Source organism: Canis lupus, chromosome 2 (assembly GCF_011100685.1).
Source record: "Canis lupus familiaris isolate Mischka breed German Shepherd chromosome 2, alternate assembly UU_Cfam_GSD_1.0, whole genome shotgun sequence".
In the NCBI taxonomy this organism is placed as follows: Eukaryota; Metazoa; Chordata; class Mammalia; order Carnivora; family Canidae; genus Canis; species Canis lupus.
Window position 1 is genome coordinate 19,741,903 of NC_049223.1, and position 24,236 is coordinate 19,766,138.

Below are 24,236 nucleotides of genomic sequence, written 5' to 3' on the forward strand. Positions count from 1 at the left end.
GAACGGCTTAGAAGATTTAGATCATGATTCCTGCTCTATTAGGTTTAATTGGATAATGAGGTGTCCTTGCTGGGCCTCTCCTTTCTTACAAAATGCAAAAGATGCCTTGGGCCAAAAAGAATAAGACAGCCAGCTGAGAGCACAGCTGGAAGTCTGGCCTATCTGGCCTGTCAGGGATCAAATGTCCTTCTTTTGTACTATCTGTTCTTCTCCGAGGCAGACACCCAACACTTGGAAAAATGTTTTGATGGGAACAATGTGTTCATGGGAACACCATCACTATCTTGAAGGAGAAGACTTCCAACAACTATATACTGGCTCATGTATGAGATATAAGCATTGCAGGAATTGTTGGGGACTTCAGAATAATTTGGAAAAATATAAACCACTACAGTTTAATTTCACTCATATTTCCTCTCTTAATGTGTTTTCTTGATGCATGGATCTATTTTTTTTCAAAATCTAGTAATTTTTCAAAAATTTTAATTCCAATATAGTTAACATACAGTGTTATATTAGTTTCAGATATACAACATAGTGGTTCAACAATTATGTACATTACTCAATGTCATCATGGTTAGTGTGCTCTTCATCCCCTTCACCTATTTCACCCATACCCCCACCCACCTCCCTTCCTGTAACCATCAGTGTGTTCTCTATAAATAAGAGTGTTTCTTGGTGTGTGTGTGTGTGTGTGTGTCTTTTTTTTTTTTTTTGCTTTACTCATTTCTTTTGTTTCTTAAATTCTGCATATGAGTGAAATCCTATGATATTTGCTTTTCTCTGACATTTCATTTAGTGTTATACTCTCTAGCTCCATCCATGTTGTTGCAAATGGCAAAATTTCATTCTTTTTTTATGGCGGAATAATATCCCATTGTATATCTATACCACCTGTTCTTTATTCATTGATCTGTCAATGGACACTTGGGCTGCTTCCATAATTTGGCTATAAATAATGCTGCCATAAACAAAGGTGCATGTATCCTTTTGTATTAGTGTTTTTCTATTTGTGGGTTAAATACTTAGTAGTGCAATTACTGGATCATAGGGTTATTTCTAACTTTCTGAAGAACTTCTACACTCTTTCCAGAGTGGCTGTACCAGTTTGCATTCCCACCACCAGTGCACAACGGGTCCTTTTTCTCCACATCTTTGTCAACACTTGTTGTTTCTTGTGTTTTTTTATTTTATCTATTCTGACAGGTATGAAGTGATATCTCATTGTAGTTTTTTAATTTGCATTTCCTTGATGATGGGTGATGTTGAGCATCTTTTCATGTATCTATTGGCCATCTTGGTGGTGAACCTGGGGTTATACAAAGCCCAAACTATTTGGAAGAAACAAAGGCATTAAAAATTGACCCTCCCAAGACACAAGAGCTCCAGGATATAATCAAATGGTTGGTTGGTTTGTTTTTTCTTTTCCTTTTTTTTGGTTGGTTTTTTTAAAGAAGGCTCTTTCTTCCTTTGGGGGAAAAAAAGAAGAGAGCGTTAAAAAAATGAATGAAGTTACAAATATGCCATATTTCATTGAATGTAAAGCATAATTGACTAGAACACATATGCCAGTTTTAGATATGCCAAACATGGGGGGAAGGTATCTTGGAAACAAAGCAATATGGCAAGATAAGAAATGTCTTATCTTGCTGTTCTCTGTAAGATAAGAGACTATGTTGTTAGTTAAGAATGAGATCATCTTAGGATACAATGAAGGTTGAAGACAGAAGTGTTCAGAAAAGTCATGGATAGAGATGATAAGAAAAGAGAAAAAAAACCTTTCAATTCAAACTGCTCTTTCTCCTTGGGGTACTACCTTCTGTTAGAGTATGCAGGCTGGAAATGTGGGATTATCTCTTTTCTCTTTTCTCTCTCCCATACCTTGCTCAACACCAAATTCCATTAATTCTGTGTGCTAAGTATCAATTTATTGTCGGCTTTATTCTCCCACTATAATTCCTTTTGCTAAGGCCCTCATCATTCCTGGCTTAAAGTATTAATATAACCTGTTATGTTAGCTTCCAGAATGGCCTCCAGTGATCTCTGATTCCTGGTACTCACCCTTGCCTAAGTGCCCTCTGACTCCCATATCCATCAGGATTGGTAGATGGAACCACTAGATCATGGCACAATTTGTAGCATATCACTTCTGACCCCAAGTCATAAAGGACATCATAACTTCTGCCTTGTTTTCTTTCTCTCTGGGATCACTCACTCTAGCAGAATTTCTTTTTTTTAAGGCTGGATAATATTCCAGTGTGTGTGTGTGTGTGTGTGTGTGTGTACATAAAAATTCTTTTCTTCAGTTTTATTGAGATACATTTGACATAGTGCACTATACAAATTTAAGGTATACAGAATAATGATTTGACTTACATACATTGTGAAATGATTGCCCCCTTCAAGGTCCATTCACGTTGTTACAAATGGCGGGGCTTCCTCCTTTTTTATGGCTAAAAAATTTTCTATTGTATATATACCCCCATCTCCTTTATCCATTCATCCATCAATGGATGCTTGGGTTGCACACTTGTCTTAGCTATTATAAGTAACACTACAGTGAATAAGGGGGTGCAGGTATCTCTCTGCCATAGGGTTTTCATTTTCCTCAGACATATACCCAGAAGTAGATATACTTCATCAAGTGATAGTTCTATTTTTAGTTTTTTGAGTAACTTTCATATTGTTTTCCATTGTGGCTGCAACAATTTACAATCCCACCAAGAGTGCTGAAGGGTTTTCTTTTCCCTACATCCTTGCCAGCATTTTTTATTTATCGTCTTTTGATAATAGTCATTCTAATAGGCATGAGGTAATAATACCTCTTTGTGATTTTGATTCACATTTTCCTATTGATTAGTGATGCTGAGCACCTTTTTATGTACCTGTGGGCAGTTTGTATCTCTTCTTGGGAAAAATGTCTATTCAGATTATTTGTCCATTTTTTAATCAAATTATTTGTGTATATAAGTGTTTACTATTAAGTTGTATTAGTTCTTTATAATTTGAATATTGACCTCTTCTCAGTCTATGATTTATAATTTTGTTCCCATTTTGTAGATTGTCTTTTTATTTTGTTGTTTCTTTTGTTGTATAGAAGCTTTTTAGTTTGATGTAGTGACACATTAACTTTTTATTTTGTTACTTGTGGTTTAGGTGTTATATCTAAAAAGTTATTGCCAAGACCCATGCCAAGGAGCTTTTTTCCAATGTTTTCTTCTAGCAGTTTTATGGTTTCTGGTTTTACACTTAAGTCTTTAGTACATTTTGAGTTAATTTTTGTGAGTATAGTATAGGGGGTCTAGTTTCTTTCTTTTACATGTGAGTATCGATTTTCCAAACATCATTTATCAAAGGACTGTCTTTTCTCTATTGAATACAATTGGCTCTCATGTCAAATATTAGTTAACTCTATATGTGTGGGTTCATTTCTGGTCTCTTCATTAGGTTCCATTGGTCAATGTGTCTTTTTTTATGTCAGTACCATACTATTTTAATTATGATATATTTATAATATAGCTTGAAATTGGGAAATATGATGCTTCCTGCTTGTTTTTCTTTCTCAGGGTTGCTTTGGCTATTCAGGGTCTGTTTAAATTTTATGACTGTTTCACTCATATGTAAAATATGCCATTAGAATCCTGATAGAGTCGTACTTAATCTGTAATTGGGTTTGGGTAGTATTGACTTTGAATAATACTAATTCTTCTAATCCACGAACATGAGATACCTTTCCATTTGTTTGTGTCTTTTTTATTTCTTTTATTAATGTCTTATAGTTTTCAGACCTTTCACCTCCTTGGTGAAATTTATCCCTAAATACCCCTAAATATTTTATTGTTTTTGATGCTACTATAAATAGACTCATTTTTTATATATTTTTCAGATAACTCATTGTTAATGTATAGAAACTCTCCTGATCTGTGTGTAGTAATTTTGTATCCTGCAACTTTACTGAATTCATTGACTAGATCTAAGAATGTTCTGGTGCAGTCATTAGGATATGATATATATAAAATCATGTCATTCATGAATAGACTATTTTACTTTTTCTTTTCTGGTTCTGATGATTTACTTCGTCTTCTTACATAATTATTCTGGCTAGGATTTCCAGTCCTATGGTGAATAGGAGTGGTGAGAGTGGGCTCTTTTGTCTTGCTCCTAACCTAGAGGAAAAGTTTTCAGTTTTTCACCACTGAGTGCAATGTTAGCTAAGGATTTGTCATATATAGTTTTTATTACATTGAAGAATATTCCTCCTACAGCTAATTTTTTAAGGTTTTAAATAAAAAATGGAGGAAGAAGTTAGTAAAATAATTTTTCTGCATTTATGGAATTGATATGATTTTTTACAATTTTATAAATGATGTATCACATTTATAAAAATGTGTAATTTTTATAAATGTGCATATAATTTTTATAAATGATGTATCACATTTACTGATTTTCATTTGCAGGGAACTCAATTGAAGAAGTAATAGCTAGAAACTTTACTAGCCTGGGGAAGGGAACATACATCCAGGTTCAGAGAGAGTTCCAAACAAGATGAACCCTAAGAGGTTCATACCATGACACACGATAATTAAAACATCAAAGCTTAAAAATAAGAAAATTTTATGGGATGCCTGGTGGCACAGATGATTAAGCATCTGTCTCTTGACTTTGGCTCAGGTCATGATCTCAGGTTTGTGAGATTGAGTTCCATGTTGAGCTCTGTTCAACTAGGAAAAGAAAAAACTAAGCCCAAAGTTCGCAAAGAGAAGGAAATAATTATTTCAGCAGAAATAAATGAAATACAGAGCAGGAAAAGAATAGAAAGAATTAATAAAACTATGGACTTATGAATTAATAAAACTATGAATTTATCTTTGAAAATATAAAACTGATGAGCCTCTAGCTAAACCAATCAATGAAAAAAAAAAAAAAAAAACAGAAGATCCAAATCAACCAAATTTTAAGTAAAAGAGGATTCATTACTACCAGTACCCCAAAACTATGAAAGATTTTAAGAACCTACTGTGAACAGCATGCCAGCAACTGGACAACCTAGAAGAAATAGAAAAATCCTTGTAAATATATAAACTAGCAAGAATGAATCAGAAATAGAATATCTAAATAGTTCAATTACTAGTAAGGAAATTGAACCTGCAATAAAGAAAAAGCCCAGGACCAGATGTCTTTATTAGTGAATTTTACAAAACATTTAAAGAAGAATTAGGGGCACCTGAGTGGCTCAGTTGGTTAAGAGTCCAATTTTTGATTTTGGCTCAGATCATGATCTCAGAGTCCTAAGACTGAGCCCTGACTTTGGCTCTGTGCTGGGTGTGGAGCTTGCTTGGATTCTCTCCTCTCCCTTTGCCCCTCCCGGACCTCACTCATGCACTCTGTCTCTCAGAAGAAAGAAAAGAAAGAAAAGAAAAGAAAAGAAAAGAAAAGAAAAGAAAAGAAAAGAAAAGAAAAGAAAAGAAAAGAAAAGAAAAGAAAAGAAAGAGAAAGAAAGAAAGAAAGGAAGAAAGGAGAAAGAAAGAAAAAGAAAGAAAGAACGAAATAAAAATAAAGAAAGACAAAACCATAACTCCCCTCCACTCCCTCCTCCACCTCCTCCCTCCTCCTCCCCTTCCTCTTCCTTCCTTCCTTCCGTCCTTCCTTCCTTCCTTCCGCCTTCCTTCCTCCCTCCCCTCCCTCCCTCCTCTCTTCCTCTCTCCATAATAATAAATATAAATAATAAAAGAGAGAGAAGGAAAGAAGGAAAGAAAGACTCCCAATCCTTTTCAATTCCCCCAGAAAAAATCAGAAAGAACACTCTGAAACTCATTTCATAAGGGCAGTATTACTCTATTACAATAGTGAGAAAAGGATACCACAAGAAAAGAAAACTACAGGCTATTAGCCACGAGATAATAATAATAATAGTAATAATAATAATTAATAATAAAGGTGATAGATACATAGATAGATATGAAAAATTCTTAGAAACTACTAACAAACTGAATTCCTCAGCACATTAAAAGTATCATTCGCTACAATCAAATAGGATTTATCCCTGGAATGGGAGGATAGTTCAACAATGCAAAATTTATAGGTTACCAACAGGTACCACCTATAGCATCCTAAGTATATAGCAGTCTATATTAAGTTGTTGGTCACTTAAATTTTAACAGATTTTAGAAGAACTTCTCCCCTTCCCATGTTTTATGTATATGACGTCATATTTTATATTTTATAATTTTCTTATTTCTAATTATGGCCTTTTCTTTGCCACTTAAAGAAGTATCTTTAGGGGTGCCTACGTGGCTCAAACATTTGAGTGTCTAACTCTTGGATTCAGCTCAGATCATGATCTCAGGGTTGTAAGATCGAGCCCTGCCTTGGTCTCCATGCTCAGTGCAGAGTCTGCTTGTCCCCTCCTTTTTCCTCTGCTCTTCTTCTCTGTCTTAAATAAATAAATAAATAAATAAATAGCTTTTTTTTTTTTTTTTTTTTTTTTAAGAAATACCTTTAACATTTCTTACAAGGCCAGTTTAGTGGTAAGGAACTCCCTTAAGTTTTGTTCGACAAACTTTTTGTCTCTTCTTCAATTCTGAATGGTAACTTTGTCATATAGAATATTCTTGGTTGTAGGTTTTTATTTTTCAGCTCTTTGACTATATCATGCCCCTCCCTTCTTGCCTGAAAAGTTATCTATTGAAAAATCAGCTGATAGCTTTATGGTGCTTCCCTTGTAAATAATGATTGCTTCTCTCTTGCTTTTCTTTCTTTCTTTCTCTTCCTCCTTTTAAAATTCTCTTTTTCTTTAAAAGATTTATTTCAGAGAGAGAGAGCACAAGCTGGAGGGGCAGAGGGTAAAGGAGAGAGAGAGAATCTTCATCAGACTCCACTCTGAGTGTGGAGCCTGACATGGGGCTCAAACTCGCAACCCTGTTATCATGACCTGAGCTGAAACCAAGTGTTGGACACTCAACTGACTGTGCCACCCAGGTGCCCCTGGACTTCCCTCTTATAACTACTTTTTTCTACCTTCCATAAGTTGTGGTATGCTGTGTTTCCATTTTCCTTTGTCTCAAAATACTTTATTTCCCCTTTAATTTCTTCTTTGATCTATTGCTTGTTGAGGAGAATGTTGCTTAATTTCCATGTATATCTGAGTTTCCAACATTTTCTCCTGTTACTTATTTCTAGTTTCATACCATTGTGGTCAGAGAAGATACTTATTATAATTTCAGGGTTTTTTTTAAATTGCCAAGACTTGTTTGCTTGCCTAACATGTGGTCTCTCCTAGGAAGTGTTTCATGTATGCTTGAGAGGAATGTGCATTCTGCTGTTGTCAGAATGTTTTGTATATGGCTGTTAGGTCCATTTGGTCTATAGTGTTGTTCAAATTTGCTATGTCATTGATTCTCCACCTAGATGATCTATCCATTGTTGAGCTGAGTTTTAGAGTCTCCAACTATTATTATATTGCGATTTATTTTTCCTTTTAGCTTTGTTAATTTTCACTATATATTTAGTTACTCTAATGTTGGGTACATAAATTTTATAATAGCTATATCTTCTTAAAAGATTGACCTCTTTATCATTATATAATGACCTTCTCCACTTCTATCATTTTTCATTTTAAATCTATCTTTTGTGATGCAAGTAAGCTACCTCTGTTTATTTTTGGTTACCACTTGTAAGACATATTTTTTTCCATCCTTTCCCTTTCAGTCTATGTGTGTCATTAAGACTAAATTGAGTCTCTTGTAGGTAGCATATTGCTGGATCTTGGGTTTTTGTTTTGTTTTATTTTGTTCTTTGTCCATTTAGTCAAGATTTAAAGTAATTGTTGTTAGAATAAGACTTAACTATTGCCATTTTATTAGTTGTTCTATGGCTGTTTGGTAAATCCTTTGTTTCTTGTTTGTCATTCAGATGTATTGAGGGGGGCTGATGCTTTTGGTATCAGTAGGCTCTGACTTAGTTATTATATTCTTTTGTGTAGTTAATATACACTTTTCTCTCGTAGTTACCATGAAGCTGACAAAAAAATATATTCAAATTATAACACCCAATTTTAACCTAATGACATCTTATCTTTGATAGCATACCTACACTTTACACTTTTACTTCTCCTCCTTCTTGGAGTTCAGATTATAAGTGTTACAGATTATGTATTTTTTGTATATTCAATTACACATTATTATAGTTATGGTTTTTACCACATTTATTTTTTAACTTTTAAAGTAGAGTTGAAAATGAATTATACACTACTATATAGCAGAATCTAACTTTGACGGTATATTTACCATTACCAATGACTTTTTTACTAATTTCTTGTGTTTTTATGATACTGATTAGTGTTCTTTTACTTCCACTCAAAGAACTCCCTCAAGTATATTTTGTTAGGTAAGTGTAGTGGCTGTGAACTCCCTCAGCTTTTATTTGTTCTGAAAAGTCTTTATTCCCCCTTCATTTCTGAGAAACCACTTCACCTGGTATAGAAATCTTGGTTGACAGAAAGTTTTTTTCCTTCCAATATTTTAAATATATCCTACAATTCCTTCCTTACTTAAAAAATTTCTGTTGAGAAATAGACTTATGAGGGGTATTCCCTTGTCTGTAACTAGACTATTTTATTTTGCTGCTTTCATAATTCTTTAACTTCTGACAGCTTAATTATAATGTTTTGGTGTAGCCCTCACCTTATTTGGGGTTTTCTGGGCCTCATGGATCCATCCGTATATCCATTTCCCTCCCCAAGTTCATTAAGTTTTTAGCTATTACATTAAATATATGTTGTGTCCCTTTTCTTTTCTCCTAGAATTCTCATAATGTGGACATTTCTTCTTTTGGTGTTATTCTACATCTTTACTTTTTTCATTTTTAAAATTTTTGTCCTTTTTCTTTTTTGTTCCTCTCCCTGGATAATTTCAAATGCCCTATCTTTTAGGTTACTAATACTTTCTTCTGCATGTTCAAGCCTGTTTTCAGTGCTCTCTATTGAATTCCTCAGTCAGTGATTGTATTTTTCAGCTCTAAGATTTCTGTTTGTGTGTTTTTGTGGTTTTTATTTCTTCCTTGAACCTCTCATTTTGTCCATGTATAATTTTTCTAATTTTGCTTACTTGTCTGCATATTCTTATAGTTCAAGAAACTTCTTTAGGAGTATTATCCTGAATTCTTAGTTTTACCATTTGTAGATCTCTATTTCTTTGGCATCAGTTATTGGAGCTTTATTAGTTTTCTTTGGTAGTGTCATGTTTACCTGATTTTTCATAATTCTTGATTCCTTATGCTGGTATCTGTGCATTTAAGTAAAGTTTCCTTCTTCCAGATTTTATAGGTTCATATTGGCAGAGACAGTTCCTCACTGCTCTGCTTTTGATGTTCTGGACATGTTAGTAGTAACATCCTTGGACAGGTGAAGCCTGCTAGAGGGGTCTATTTTGGGGGCAAGGATACCATCTAGGCTTTGAGATGTGAATGGGGAGGTGTGCCACACTGCCTGAGGACAGTTAGATAAGATTATTAACTTGTTTTCCTGCCAAAGTAAGGCTGTAGGTTGGGATCCATGATTGCCTAGTGTCTATGGTCAGATTTTCTAGATGGTCTTCCCTGGGTTCTATACTAATCAATAGGCAGGGTTATGAGTTAGCTTCCCTGCCCTGTCAGGGCGGCAGAGTGGGCCCCAATGCCAGCAGTGCTAATTTGGGGGCAGGGAGTCAAATCAGGCTAGACTATGCATTAAATTTCCAGACCCAACAAAGCCACCAAAGTTTTACTCTGTAGATGAGAAAAGCCCCAGGCTAACTTCTCTGTTCAAGTGTTACTGTAAGCAGAATGATAGGATGGGCTATATAACTCCCTGTGTGCTATTGTTAGGTCCCCTGGTTAGGTGGGCTGAGGTCAATATTCAGCAGTGGGAGGGTTTATAAGTTAGTTTCCCTCTCTGGGAAGAACCTTATACATACCCAAAGGTCAGCAAGGCTCTTGCATGAGGATCAAATTAGGCAGAGCTAGGCACCAAGTTCCCTGGTTTAATGAGCCACTGTTCTTGCTCTTGCCATGTTCTCCACTCAAGTGCCTGGGTAATCAGAGTTGCAAGATAGGTTACACAGAATCCCAAGAACTGTAGTTACACTACTGGTCAGGTCAATCTTAGGCTGTATTCAGCTTTAGGCAGAGCTATAATTTAGCTTTTCTGCCCAGTTGGGCTACAGAACAAGCAAAGCTCTTTATTTGAGAATCAAATCAGAAACACCTGCTAGCTAAGGTCCCTGGGCAAATGAGGCCATAGTTTTAGCCTTACAAAGGCAGAGCCACTGGTCAGGTTCCCCACTCAAGTACCCTGTAATTGGAGCTGTACAGTGGGCTACCAAGATTCCAAGGAGCTCTGGTTAGCAGATTACCTTCCCTGTCTGAGGTGGGGAAGTGGGAGGTGGCTTCAGAATAGGTCTCAGGGCTAACAAGACTCTTGTTTGCAGAGCTAAGAAGGAAGACCTATGCACCAAATTTTCTGGCCAGATGTGGTCATTAGCTTATCACTAAAGACAGAGCTGTGAGCTGGGCTCTCTGTTGAAATGCTGCTGGGTCAAGAGGCCACTTCTTATGTGCTCAGTTCAGGCTCCCTGTTCAGGCCAAGCCAGAATCTACCCTCCACAATAAGCAAGGCTATTAATTAGTTCCCCTGCCCAGGCTGGGTGGTAGAGCTGACTCAGAGGCCAGCAAGTCTCTTCAGAGTCTTATCTGAAGTGGAAACATGCCCCAGGTTCTCTGGCTGAATGGGGATACCTGCTTTGCTCTGCTCACATGCAGTATTATCTCCCAGTATCTTCATTTGAATGTTGCTGGGCTACGCAGCTTCCCAGATGCTCAGGCCAAACTTCCCGGTCAGACAAGACCACCATGTATACTCAGCACTGTACTACTACTAAGGGCTGGTTGTTGCAAGCCTTTCCCTGCCTCTCCATCATCAGATTAACAGTGGTCGAGCCTTGCACATTCCCTTGTACCCATGAGTCAAGACCAGCATGGGTATTCCCAAGGACCTACCCACAACACTGGGAAGCTAGATGTTCACACTGAGCTCTTTTTCCTACTTGGAGGAGCTATAAGCTTAGAGAAGACTTCTCAGTACCATACCATGCCTCCCTGAGGGAGAGGGTACATACATCAATATGTATCCATTTCTCTTATCCTTCTAACACAGTATGTGTTGGAGTCTGTGATTGAGGAGTAGTTTCAGTCTTAAATTAGGAATTAGGAATTCTATGTCGCCATAGAATAAGAGTGATGATGTCACTCTTTCCCCACGTTTTCTTTATCCTTCATCTGTAAACTGGCATTTAGATTGTTTCCATGTCATGGTTGTAGTGAATAGTGCTGCAATGAAAATAGGAGTGCAGGTATTTCTTCAAGATCCTGATTTCAATTGTTTTTACCACATATCCAAGAGTGGGGTTGCTGGATCATATGGTAGTTCTATTTGTATTTTTTTGAGGAAACTTGATACTTTTTTTCATAGCACTGCACCAATTCACATTCCCACCAAGAATGTACCAGATTCTCTTTTTTTCCACATCCTCACCAATATATTTTGTTTTGTTTTTTTCATAATGACCATCCTAAAAGGTATAAGGTGATATCACATTGTGTTTTGATTTGCATTACCATGATGATTTATGATATTGAGCACCATTTCAATTACCTATTAACCATTTGTATGTTTCCCTTGGAAAAATGTCTATTCAGGTTCACTGTCCATTTTTTAAACAGATACTTGGTGGGATTTTTGTTTATTTGCTACTGAATTGTGGGATTCCTTACATATTTTGGTTATTATCAGATACATGGTTTGCAAATATTTTTTCCAATTGACATATTGATTGCATTCTTATGATAGAACCTAGCTAGACCAGCCAACCAAGCTGTTCCTGAATTCCTAAACCACATAAACTATGAGATAATAACCGTTATGGTTGTAAGTCACTAAATTTGCGGATAATTTGTTGCATAGCAATAGAAAACTAAAACACTTCTTAAGTTGTCTTTCTATTATGCAGTTCCATAGCTCCAACATTTCCTTCTTGTAAAATGTTCACATTTTTTATCTCTTGTTCAAATGCCATTTTCTCTTCTAAGCCGTTGACTATAGGAGCTCAGAGGGTATATGGCCTTAGAAAAGTTACTTTATCCTTTAGTTTCTCATCTCTAAAATAAAGGTTGCCATCAAGTTTAAAGCACATCGAATGGTGCTAAACACTAAATAAGAAATATTGCAAATTATTATTGGGGTGCCTGGGTGACTTAGACTGTTAAGTGTCCAAATCTTGATTCAGCTCAGGTCATGATCACAGGGTTGTGAGATTGAACCCTGAGTCAGACTCTGCACTGGGCATGAAGCCTGTTTAAGATTCTGTCTCTCTCTTCCTCTGCCCTTCCCTCCACCTGTGCACACATACTCTCACTCAGAAAAATAATAATAATGATAATAATAATTTAAAAATAAAATAAGTTTTTAAAAAGAAATTATTATTGTCTTACTCATTTCATAACTGGGAGCCTGTATCTTTCCTCATCATCATCTTCAGAGGTACTCAATAAATATTTGTTGAATGATTTCTATGAATACCTCTGTCTAGCTTTGTCTCTCTCTCTCTCATGTATCTTATTATACCGTAAGAACACTATGTTATCTTAACAAAAAGCAACTGTCATTGTTCATTCTTGCTTAAAACCCAGCACTTAATAATTCAAACCCTATACTCATGTTTTTTCTCACCACCCTCCCTTCTTATTATTTGATTATTATTAAAGTGTATTCTTCTCTTTGTCTTAGTATTATTTATGGGGAAAGTAAATAAAGTAAATTGTGCTCTAAAAGAAAGAGAAATAAAGAGATTCAGTCTTTGATAATTCAAAGGGAGATTGTCACCAATGTTTGGCTAACATGATTTTTTTTTTTTTTTAGTCCAGTGATCTATATCTGCTCTATTCAAAATGGTAGATAATAGCTAAATAAAATCTTTAAAAAATAAAAAAAATTAAAAATTAGAATTAATTTCCTCAGTTGCACTAGCCACATTCTAAGTGTGTAACAGTTTATTGGCTGCCAAGCACCATTGTAGAACATCACAGAATTATAAAACATTTTAGTCATAGTAGAAAATTCAATTGAACAGTATATAGTAAATATAGTAAATATTGGTCTGGAATTCTTCCATATAGAAGGGATTTCTTTTCCTTTTACTCTATCCCATTTCTAATCTAGTTTTTGAACTATTTTTGACTTTTTTTTAATTGTCAAATATATCACATATGTGAAAGACTGTATATAACTTTTTATACACAATTTAAAGGGTATTAATAAAAAGAATACCTATCATCCATCTCAAGAAATAAAATGTTACCAATACCTTTGGAATATCCTGTGTCCATCCCTAAACATATTCTCTTTCTTTCCTCTCAAAGTTAAATACCATTTTATGTTAACTATTCTCTTGTTTTCCTTTATAATTTTATTTTCTATGTGTTCAACAAATCAAACTATTTTACTGGTCCTACCTGTTTCTGAACTCAGATAAATATACATTTTTGTGTATTTCTCTGCTTCTTAACATAGGATTCATACATGTAGATAAAAGATATAGTTGATTTCAACTTAACTTTTGCATAGTATTTCTTTAGATATTTCACAATATATCTACCTAAGTTTCTGTCATTAAGCATTGTTGTTTTGTTTTGCTTTGTTGTACTATTATAAATCATGCTGTTATGAACTGGGAGGATATAATTCTCTATTAATCTCTGTTATTGCTAAACCTCTAGGCACTAACAGCCAATATGCTCCGGTATTACCATTTTAAGAATATTTGAATAAACAAACAGCCTTGGAAACATGGGGACAATGCCTTGCTCTGGAACTAACTTGTGTTCCCAAATAATAAAAATAGAGACATCCACCTCCCTAAAGACTTTCCAGAATCATAAAGACAGAGATGACTTCCTCTTTTCCCCAGAGAGAATTGCTTATATTTCAGGCTGGTAGGATAATGTCACTCTCTGGAAGGGAGGATGGGGAGGTTTGTCAGCAGCCCTTACATGAATCAGTCTTAATCTCAGGCTTCTTCTCTGTAACGCATTTTCATTGATTGAACAACACCTGGCCCTGACCACATCATCCTGTGGAAGTTGTGGGCTACAATGTTACTCTGACTTTTGCTGTGAATAATAAACTGTCTTTAGTTTCTAACCTTGATACCCCTGTGTCTTTCTGCCAGTATCTATGAAAGTGATTGGCTAACTTGTTACCTTGGAAGCAGGATGAAATCTCAGATGTTTTCACAGTTCCTAACTTGATGATTTAACATGATCATTCTAGTGGGTGTCTCTTGGAGCAACTGTTCAAGAGTTTCTTAGGGGATATACCTACAGAATTGCTAGGTTACAATTTCATTAGATATGCCAAATTGTTAAAGAGGTTAAACCAACTTATACTACACTCAGCAATGTTAAACAGTTTTTGGTTCTAAATCTTCACCAATACTTAATATTCTTAGTTTATTAAATTTTTCTCGCCCCATTTGGAATATAAAGTCCTCTTGTGGCTTTAATGTGCAATTTACTAATCTAATGCAGCTTAGCAATTTTTCATATATACAGTAACCATTATTATTTCCTCTTCTAGAGAAAGTCAGTTGGTGGTTTTGTTCCATGTTTCTATTGGATTGAATATATGTAGTTAATTTATATTCTTAATATCTTCTGGTGCATAGTCACTAATTGTTATATGGGATGCAAGTATCTTCCCCATTTTTAAAATGATTTTATTTATTCATTTATTTGAGAGAAAGAGAACAGGTGGTGGGAGGGGCAAAGGGAAAGAGACAAGCAGACTCCATGCTGAACACAAAGCCCAATGGAGGACTCGATCCCAGGACCCCAGGTTCATGATCTGAGCTAAAGGTAGACACTTAATCAACTGAACCACTCAGGCGCCCTATCTTTCCTATTTTTTGCTCCATTTTCTCTATCATGTTTTCTGATAACTAGAAATTTTGATCTTGAATGTAGTAAAACATCGTTTTTCTTTGCTTTTCTTTTTTTTCCTTTGGGAACTTATTTAAAAATTATTTCCTACTCCCCAAATTATGACAATGTATATCTTCTTTTAAAATTTAACATTTTGTGCTTAACAGTTAAATCTTGGAACTATCTAGAATTTATTTCTGAATGTGTTATCAGGGAAGAATCCACTTGAATTCTTTCCATATGGATGAGAAATTGTCACAGTACAATGTATTGAAAGTCCATGCTTTTCAGACTGGTATTAATGACATTTTTCTTTTCTTTCTAATGTTTACCATTTCAATTTATTCTTCTTGTCTTAGATCACTAATCCCTTTTGGAAAATAATGCACATAAATGGTGAGAGCAGACTTCCTTGGTTTTATTTCTCAATTTTAAGGAAAATACTTATAAAATTTTTCATTGAATGTGATAGCCCTTTAGGAGATTGAAAACATTTTATTCTATTCTTAATTTACCAAAAGACATTAAAAATTTTGACCTTACAAAGTGCTTTTTTCCTTGTTTTGTGAGATAATCATGTATTGTTATAATAATAAAATTAATCAAATTTTTGGTGTTGATAAAACTCTACATCGTTACACTAAACTTAGTTTTTATATTTTAGAGCATTTGGATTGTGGCTTCTTTTGAATTTTACATCTTTAAAAAATTCCCTTATTTCTTTAAATTTTAATTCCAGTGTATTTTACATATATTTTTATCAATTGGAATTTTTACCTCTATTTTTTGTGAATAGGAGTGACCTGTGATTTTTTTCTTCATTGTTGTCCATTTCTTATTTGGACATCATGATTTTTCTAGCTTCACTTAATTCCTTTATCAGATCTTTTTGAGTACTTCTTATGTGTTATGGATGATTCTGATACTTTGGAGAAATTATTGAATGAAGCAGTCAAGATCCCTGTCCTTGTTGAGCTTACATTTTAACATAGCAACACTGATGATAAACAAATAAATGTAATAATGTACAGTATATTAGAAGAGGATATGTGCCATGGAAGGAATAGCACATGGGAGAAAAAGAAGCAGGAAAGCAAGGGAAGGGGTGAGTTGCAATTTCAAATAGAATGTGGTCAGTGGAGCAGACATGAGGAAGGTGATATAAGAGGAAAGCCTGGATGAAAGTAAGGCAGTGAGACATGAGGGTATTTGAGTTAAGAGCTTTCCAAAAGACAAAAGGTCCTACTGTGGGTATGGCCATCATGTGTTCCAGAAACATCAAGGATGACAGTGTGCCTGGAAGGAGTAAGTGAGAAGAATAGTCATGAGATATGAGATCAGAAAGACAGTTTGGCCGGGTCCTGTAGGACCTTTGGGATTATAAGAACTTGATTATACTCTGAGGAAAGCCAGGAGCAATTGTAAGGTGTGAGCAGGAAAATGACGTGATTGGTCTTATATTTTAGGAGGATCACAGCAGCTACTATGTTGAGAATAGACTGCAGGGAAGCAAAGATAGAAGCAGGGACATATCAGGAGACTGTCGCAAGAACCCAAGCAAGATACTAGGAGAACTAGCAGTGGGTGGTGAGAATTGCTCAGATAATAGATATTTCTTGAAAGTAGATCCAACAGAATTTCCTGACAGATTGGGTATGGAGTGTGAAAGATGATTCCAAGGTTTGGGTCTGAGCAACTGAGATGCGGAAGATGTAGGTGGAGCAGATTTGGTGGGGAATGGTGGGAAATCAGAAATTTAGTTAAAGACTGTTAAGTTTGAAAATCCTCTTAGGTATCCAAATGGAGATGCCTAGTGGCAGTCGGATATTTAAGTTGGGAATTTAGGCAGGAGAGAGACATGTATTTATGAGTGAATATGCACCCGGAAGTGTAGAGAGAAATAAGAACTAAGTGTTCAGGCCTAAGTAATCAGAGAGAAGAGGATGACCCTACAGTGAAAAATGAAGAGTGACAAAAACTTTTTGCTTGCCCTTTTGCTACACAGAGTATGCATCCAGGTCCTAATGTGAGTTTGTGGTAGGAAATTCTTAAAAAATGATTTCTGTTTTCTTCCTTCATCCAGATCCCTCCTATATCAGGATATGGAGACTTTCTGGGTCAGGTCTCCAGTCCAGCTTCCCATCATTGCAGGCGTCTGTTTGACTCCTCTCCACTACTCCTATGACCCTTCAAAATGCAGGTTCTAGGCCAGTGGGCAGAGTCACTTACCTCAGGACAAACATAACACTGAGGATCCATATATTCTCAACATTATTAATCAACAAAGAATCGCTTAACTTTCCATCACCTCTATTGTACATTTAAAAAATAATTTTTAGCTAGAATTTAGATATATAGATCTTCCTCTACTTATAACGTGATTATGTATAATAAGTCAAAAATTGTGTGAGTCTAAAATGTATTAAATACACCTAATCTACCCAACATCATAGCCTAGACTGGTCTACCTTAAATGTGATCAGAATGCTTACATTTGCCTACAGTTGGGCCAAATCATCTAGCACGAAGCCTATTTTATAATAAAGTGTTGATTATCTCATGTACGTTATTGAATACTGCACTGAATGTGAAAAAACAAAATGACATGTGAGTACAGAATAGTCGTCCATGTATCAGTTGTTTACCCTTGTGATCATATGACTGACTGGGGGCTGTGGTTGTCACTCTCCAGTATCATGAGAGAGTATCATATCATGTATCACTAACCCAGGAAAAGACCGGAATTCAAAATTCTCAGTACAGTTTCATTTGAATGTGGACTGCTTTCACACCATCATAAAGCCAAAAAATCCTAAGTTGAATCATCATAAGTCAGGGACCTCCTGTAATGTATCTGGGTAGATTTCTTTACACTTCTAAAATGCTACATTTCCTTGTTGAGATTTCCTGTTAGATTGGTTCTGGGATATAAAAAATTAAAAGAAGTCTGGGTTAACTGTAAGGTTTTTGGACTGACAAACTAGTAGAGTAGCCATTTAGAAATGGTGAAGATTAATGGCTGAGTGATCCTCTTTTTCATAGTGTAGACACAAATCAGTAGTTGGGGCATTATCAGGTAAAACAACTGATATTCTGATGAAGATTTCAGAAGTTACAAATGCATACATGCAAATCCCAAATTAAGGTTGTCTATTTCAAAGTTATCATCTTGGGAAAACTTTCATTTATTGCAATGATGCTGGCATTTCAAAATCATTTTGGGATTTCTTTTTAAAGATTGCCTTCAAAACCTGTGGAACATTTTTTTCTTAATATCCTCTAGAGCAGTAAATCTCTGGTCTGTAAGAATGAATTTGCTTTTTAGAAAGAGCCAAAAATTTATTTAGTACTGGGTCTCTTGAAAATGATGGTTGATCAAAGTGGAGAATGGTTGTTTGGGATCGAAAATGAGTATGACCACAATTTAATGACTGGTTTTCTTTTGTAATGCCTGCATGGGATTGTGCATATTTTGATACGTGTGATCAATGTGTATTTATTGATGATGAGCCTTTTTATAGCAAGATCAGTGACCCTGGCCAGAGTGAGTCAAAATCATACACCATAAATCTGAATGACTAATTGTGAGGAGGCAGAAGGATTCCAAGCACTTTCTAATATATCTTGCCCCTTTGTTTATCCATTGGAGCTCAGGCTAGCCCTACTGAGGATAGTGCTTGTCAGTGGTGCTGACTTTGAATGACAAAGTCTTCACATAACCTTCAAGCAAAGCCTCAGTCCAGACCTATCGCAGGCGGCCCAGGGAATCCCTCAGCAGCAATAAATGTCTCATATTCATTTTTCACCAGATAACACTGTGGCTCTCGGTCCTGGAAAAAAATTGCACACAACTCTATTACATTTTAAATGCTCCTGATTCCCTTCCTTACTGGCCTCCCTTTAAGGAAAAAAAGAAGGAGTTCTCTTTGTCATTTATTTTTTTGTCCATTTGTGTCCTTTTTGTTTCCTTTTCAGTTCAAATGTCCTAGATAATTGTATTGTAAATAATCTTAAGTGACTCTCACATCCACTTTAACACAATTTTCATGGATTTCTTCATCTATAACAAATACATCTGTCTTGGCTTTGGTGACAATGTTAATAATTTTTGAATCATTTTACCATTAAAGTGTGATGCTGGCAATTATAATAAAATATTTCTACTTCTCTCTTTGTATGATATATATTTTAAGAGAAAAGCTATAGATTTTTGTATGACAATAAGTTTCTAATGTAAAAACAGCTAAGGAATATGATGTCTGACTTTATTCATTGTGTAAATCATGTGTTTATAAATAGCTGGGTGATTTGTATTAGGCTTTACCAAGTTGTATTTCTATTTTTTCCATAAAAATTCATGATGCTTCTGAGTTGGATTAAGAAATATAAAATTTAAAACACCCAAATGTTCATAGTAACATTTAGAGAATAATTTTTAATTTAGCTATATGTCGATAGCTAAAGTAATTTTTATATTCACTTATAGTTCTCAGTTCATTTTTTCAATTTTGGGATTTTTGCTATATGAAGTAGAAAAACAGACCAAAAATGTAGCAAAATTTATCTCCTAGACTGTACAGAGATTCTGATGACAAATCAACTCAATGTACATTTTCATAAATTGTTTTTTAATTTAAACACAGTTACAGTGATAAACTAGAAGGAGAAAAAAGAAAGTCCTGACACAAATGTGGATCAGTAGGGGTCAACTGCACAAGAAGGAGTATTGGACTTTTGAGGGCTAGTGACAAGGGGTCAAGTGTATCAGGTCCAAGGAAGCAATTCTTCCTTTTGACCCATAGCACATTCACTCAAGCAAGGTGAAAAGGAAAGAGTGGAAAGTAAGTGAAGGAAAGTGACTTTAGGTGATTTCTAATTTCATCAGTGAATTCCTGGTCATGGTCAATCTTTATGCTCCAAATATCACATGGATCAAGTCTACCTCTTCACTATCTGACCTCTATAATCTGAGATAAACTGCTATTATCTGAAATCCAGGGATAATTTTTTCAAATTTTGCATGAGCAAGTTGAAAAATGGAAACATGTAGGCAATTACATGTCCTGAGAGATACACAGAAATGTTTATGTATGCATACATATATCCACAGAAATACAACTCCTTGTGTGTTTTACACTGAGTTTAACTAATATTCCTTACGCAGGAAGGAAAGATATAGAAGATAAAAATGATGTTGATACATTCATCAATGATGAACTATTTTAGAATAATGAAAATTAATTATGAAGAGATGTAGAAACATGAACATTCATATTAAGTATAAACATAAAAATCTTCATAAATTTGAGTGAAATTACTTAAAATATCCATATATATGGATAAGGACTAGAAGACTATTTTAAAAAATAAAAGGGTACAGCTCAATTACTTATGCATTTATTTTTTGGCTCAATATCCTGTTTTAAGAAAGGTATCACAAAGATACACAAGCAAAAACATAAAATGGCATATATACAAGGATATTCTTTGTGATATTACTTAGAGAAGCAATAGACTAGTAAGAATCCAAATATTCAAAAACAGAGGATTTGTTACATGAACTATAGGACATTCACAAATTAGAGTAATTTGCAACTGTAAAGAGGAAGGCATGTGATTCTCCATATTGATATGGGCCAATCTCTAAAATATATCATTAAGTAAAAGAGCAAGGTGGAAAACAGTGTTCATATTTAAGCAACTGGAGAAATATCAATACATTTGTATATGAATACATTTTACTTATATTTTTCAAAAACATCACTGGAAAAAAAGCAAAAACTAATAAAATTGGTGTCCTAAATTGGGAGAAAGAGAACAGAATGGAGAGTACAGGATTTGAATTGACCCTTCTGTGAAAATACTTAGTTTTATTATTATGGCTTTGGAATCATATACATGTCTTATCCGACTTAAAAACAACATAAAATCAAAAGGAAAGGAAAACAATCCTTAAATACTAAAAATAAATTGAAAGAAATTATTCTCTGCATACAAATAACATAAAGTTGATAACATAACACACTGACAAATTTTCTCGACTTTGAAACATGGTATTTTGACTGTATTTTTTTTTCCAGAGACTGTTATTATTAAATTTTTGTTTTGGTTTAGAACTACCATTTAGTTTTTTAGAACTGGTTTTAGATTACCAGAAAACAAAGAGTTTCCCAGTATTCTGCAATCCATTTTCCTCTATTAACATCTTGACTGCATATTTGTAATGGAATATACTTGAAGGCTAAAGAATCAGGGAATCAAAGTGCATTCAGTATCTTATTATTAGTACCAATATTAGTACTGTTGTATTGAAATTTTAAGAGTATATTATAGGATAAATAAACATAGATGGTCCCCAATTTTTGATGGCTTGACTTACAATTTTTCAACTTTACAATGGTGTGAAAGTGATATTCAGTGGAAACCTTTGAATTTTGAATTTGGAGCTTTTCCAGGATTAGAGATAATGTCATGATGCTGGAGAGGGCCACTGAGCCTCAGCTCCCAGTCAGCCACATGATCATGACAGCAAACAACTGATACACTTAAAACCATTCTTTGGCCCACAACCATTCTGTTTTCACTTTCAGCATAATATTCAATAAATTATATGAGATAATCAATACTGTTTTTATAAAATTGTGTATGATGATTTTGCCCAACTATAGTCTCATGTAAGTGTTTGCTTAAGGTAAGCTAAGTTTATACGATCAGTAGATTAAACAAATTAAATATATTTTCAACTTAAAATGGATATATCAAGACTTAACCCTGTAGTAATTCAAAGAAGATATGTAGTAGCATAGATACTGGACATCAAACTAAGGAAGTTTTCTAAATATCCCTAGAAGGTAACCATTCAGAACTCTTCAGTGGAGTTCTAAAGATGGTACATGGAGCAATATATAATTCACCATGGACTGTATCCTAAGAATAATCTTAGTGCATCCCACTTCTAGGCTTATAATTATAGAAAACACAAACCTCATGAACTCCTGCTAAATAAAACACTCAAGAAAGAATAGTTTGAAGGATAAAATTTCATTTAGGCGATCTGTTGTCAGCATTTCTTTCAGAGACTATATAAAGAAGAAAATAAGCTTAAAATTAATATTTTGAGACAATGGGTTAGTTATGTCCCCTGGTAACAAATAATTCTCACATTTAAGTACACTAAAAATTTTGCTTTATGTTAACTCCTCCCTAAGGAGAAAATAAAGTTAAACATCAATGTCAATATCAATAGAGCAGTAATCAGAACCATAATTCAACTCATAACTGTCCAAATTGGATGATCATTTGGAGTTTTAGGTACAATTTATTGAAGAGGTCATTTTCATTGTTTCCCTGGAATCTTATTTCTTTAGAATCACCTCAATTTTTCTTTAAAATTATTTTAGTAGTTCCTGGGTGGCTCAGTCAGTTTAGCATCTGACTCTTGGTTTTGGCTCAGGTCTTGATCTCAGGGTGGGGAGACAGAGCCTGCACCAGGCTCTGTGCTCAGTGGGGGGTCTACTTGAGTTTCCCTATTGCCCCTCTCCTTTTCCCCCTCCCCAACTGTCTCTCTCATGTGTGTGTGCACTCTCTCTAAAATCAATCAATCAATCAATCTTAAAAAAAAGAAAAAATAAAATACTTCAAATGGACCTTCATCATCTGTGTTATAGTCTGCCTGACATTGATGTTTCAACTTGATTATTTTTAAACATTATGTAAAAATAACAAATTGGTTGTTAAAGGTATATTTTTAAAAATAATAAGCCAAAAACAATTTTTTTAATACCCAGAAGAGAGAACGGGAAAGAATAAAATAATGAACAAGTTCATAGTAAAAAGTATTAAGTTAACCTTTCAAGAAAATGTCTAAAACTGTTATCAAACACAATCAATATTTTGGAAATCAAATTTTTTTAATAAACAAGACCATTCATTTAGAAGCTTGCAGACATAACTTACCAGATTGTTTTGTATTATCTATTTACCTGTTTCCTTTGCTGAAGGTGAGCCCATTGATGACATCAGCTGTGTGTTAATCACATATGTGTTTTTAATGTTTGGTATGTAGCCTAACATTCTCAGCACATGTTTGTTGAGTGGCTAGAGGATCACATGCATTGGTGGAATGAATGAATGAATGAATGAATGAATGGATGTAATTAGTATTCTTACTTCACAATGACTTCACAGTAGTAATAGGCCTGGGGTGGCTTGATGATACCTAAGTTTCTTTGTAAGTTTCCTCAGCATGGTTGTCCAGAGCAGAGGTTGAGCCTTGAAACCCAAAGACATTTTGGAACACTTAATGGCAATAACTGTCTCTCATGGGATGGGTCAGAAACTGGGATGTGAGCCCAGAAATTTAGACATGGAAGAATGAGAATCAATAAGATAAGGACCTCTTGAAGCAGGCAGCTTCTAGAAAATATATGGATCTTTCATTTCTGATAGACGTTGCTTCTTGTTATCCTTTCCTAAATGACCCATAGCAATTTGTGTCAGAGTTGGCTCTCCAGTAAAAATTAATGATTGATTTGAAAAAATGATTCATTATACATTCAATCCAAAAGTTCTGATTAGCATGTGACTAATTGGTTCTCTTCTCTTCAAAAGAAAAACCAGGACACATAAATTCAACTTTTTGGGGTCAAAGAAAACAAAATATGTGACTTTGCAAATTCATCTCAAAGTTTTCTAAAAGTTGTGATGAGATGTTTTCAAATATTTCATCATTCAAGATTGTACAGACTAAAAATAAATATTCAAGGGTGGCTTAAGGGTCATCTTAAGGGACCTTGAAAAGGGAATCTGTTACTCAAAAGATTTAATAGAGAAATACATAATTCATTTTTTAAAAGTAATTTGCAAATCATATTAGGTTAAACCTGTAGGATTTAAAGAAAATGTAGAAGTGTTTTCAATCCAGGAAGCTGTTTATTTAGATATCTAGCTATAGCTGAAATGCTCCTAAAAATGTGCGATGTGTAGAGAATACAATGACCTGCCATCTACACAACTTAAACTGCAAAAGTATTCAGGATAACTCTGGCAAAGTAATTGTTAGCATTTAGCTACAAAACGCACCCTGTTGAGCCACATATTTAATTCTTAGAGTTTTTTGTAGCTAAGAAGAATTATAACCCAAAAATCTAAAAAAGAAACTGGAGAAAAATTTGCACTTTCATTCCTATCCTATGCTTGCTTAATTCTGTAAATTATTGTTTTTTTTC

At 34.7% G+C, this 24,236-nt stretch overlaps 1 long non-coding RNA gene across 2 annotated transcripts in view; it reads right to left on the reverse strand.

The window, feature by feature from the left end:
• Positions 1–23,123, reverse strand: part of LOC111091466 — a 46,935-nt gene extending 23,812 nt beyond the window's left edge. The window contains exons 1-3 of one of the 2 annotated variants that reach the window (XR_005355286.1): positions 22,992–23,123; positions 9,951–10,063; positions 5,018–5,046 (exon numbers count right to left, since the gene is read on the reverse strand). This is a non-coding gene — a long non-coding RNA (uncharacterized LOC111091466). The remainder of the gene's footprint in view (positions 1–5,017; positions 5,047–9,950; positions 10,064–22,991) is intronic. The other variant, XR_005355285.1, reaches the window with a different exon arrangement.
• Between the last annotated feature and the right edge of the window lie 1,113 nt (positions 23,124–24,236).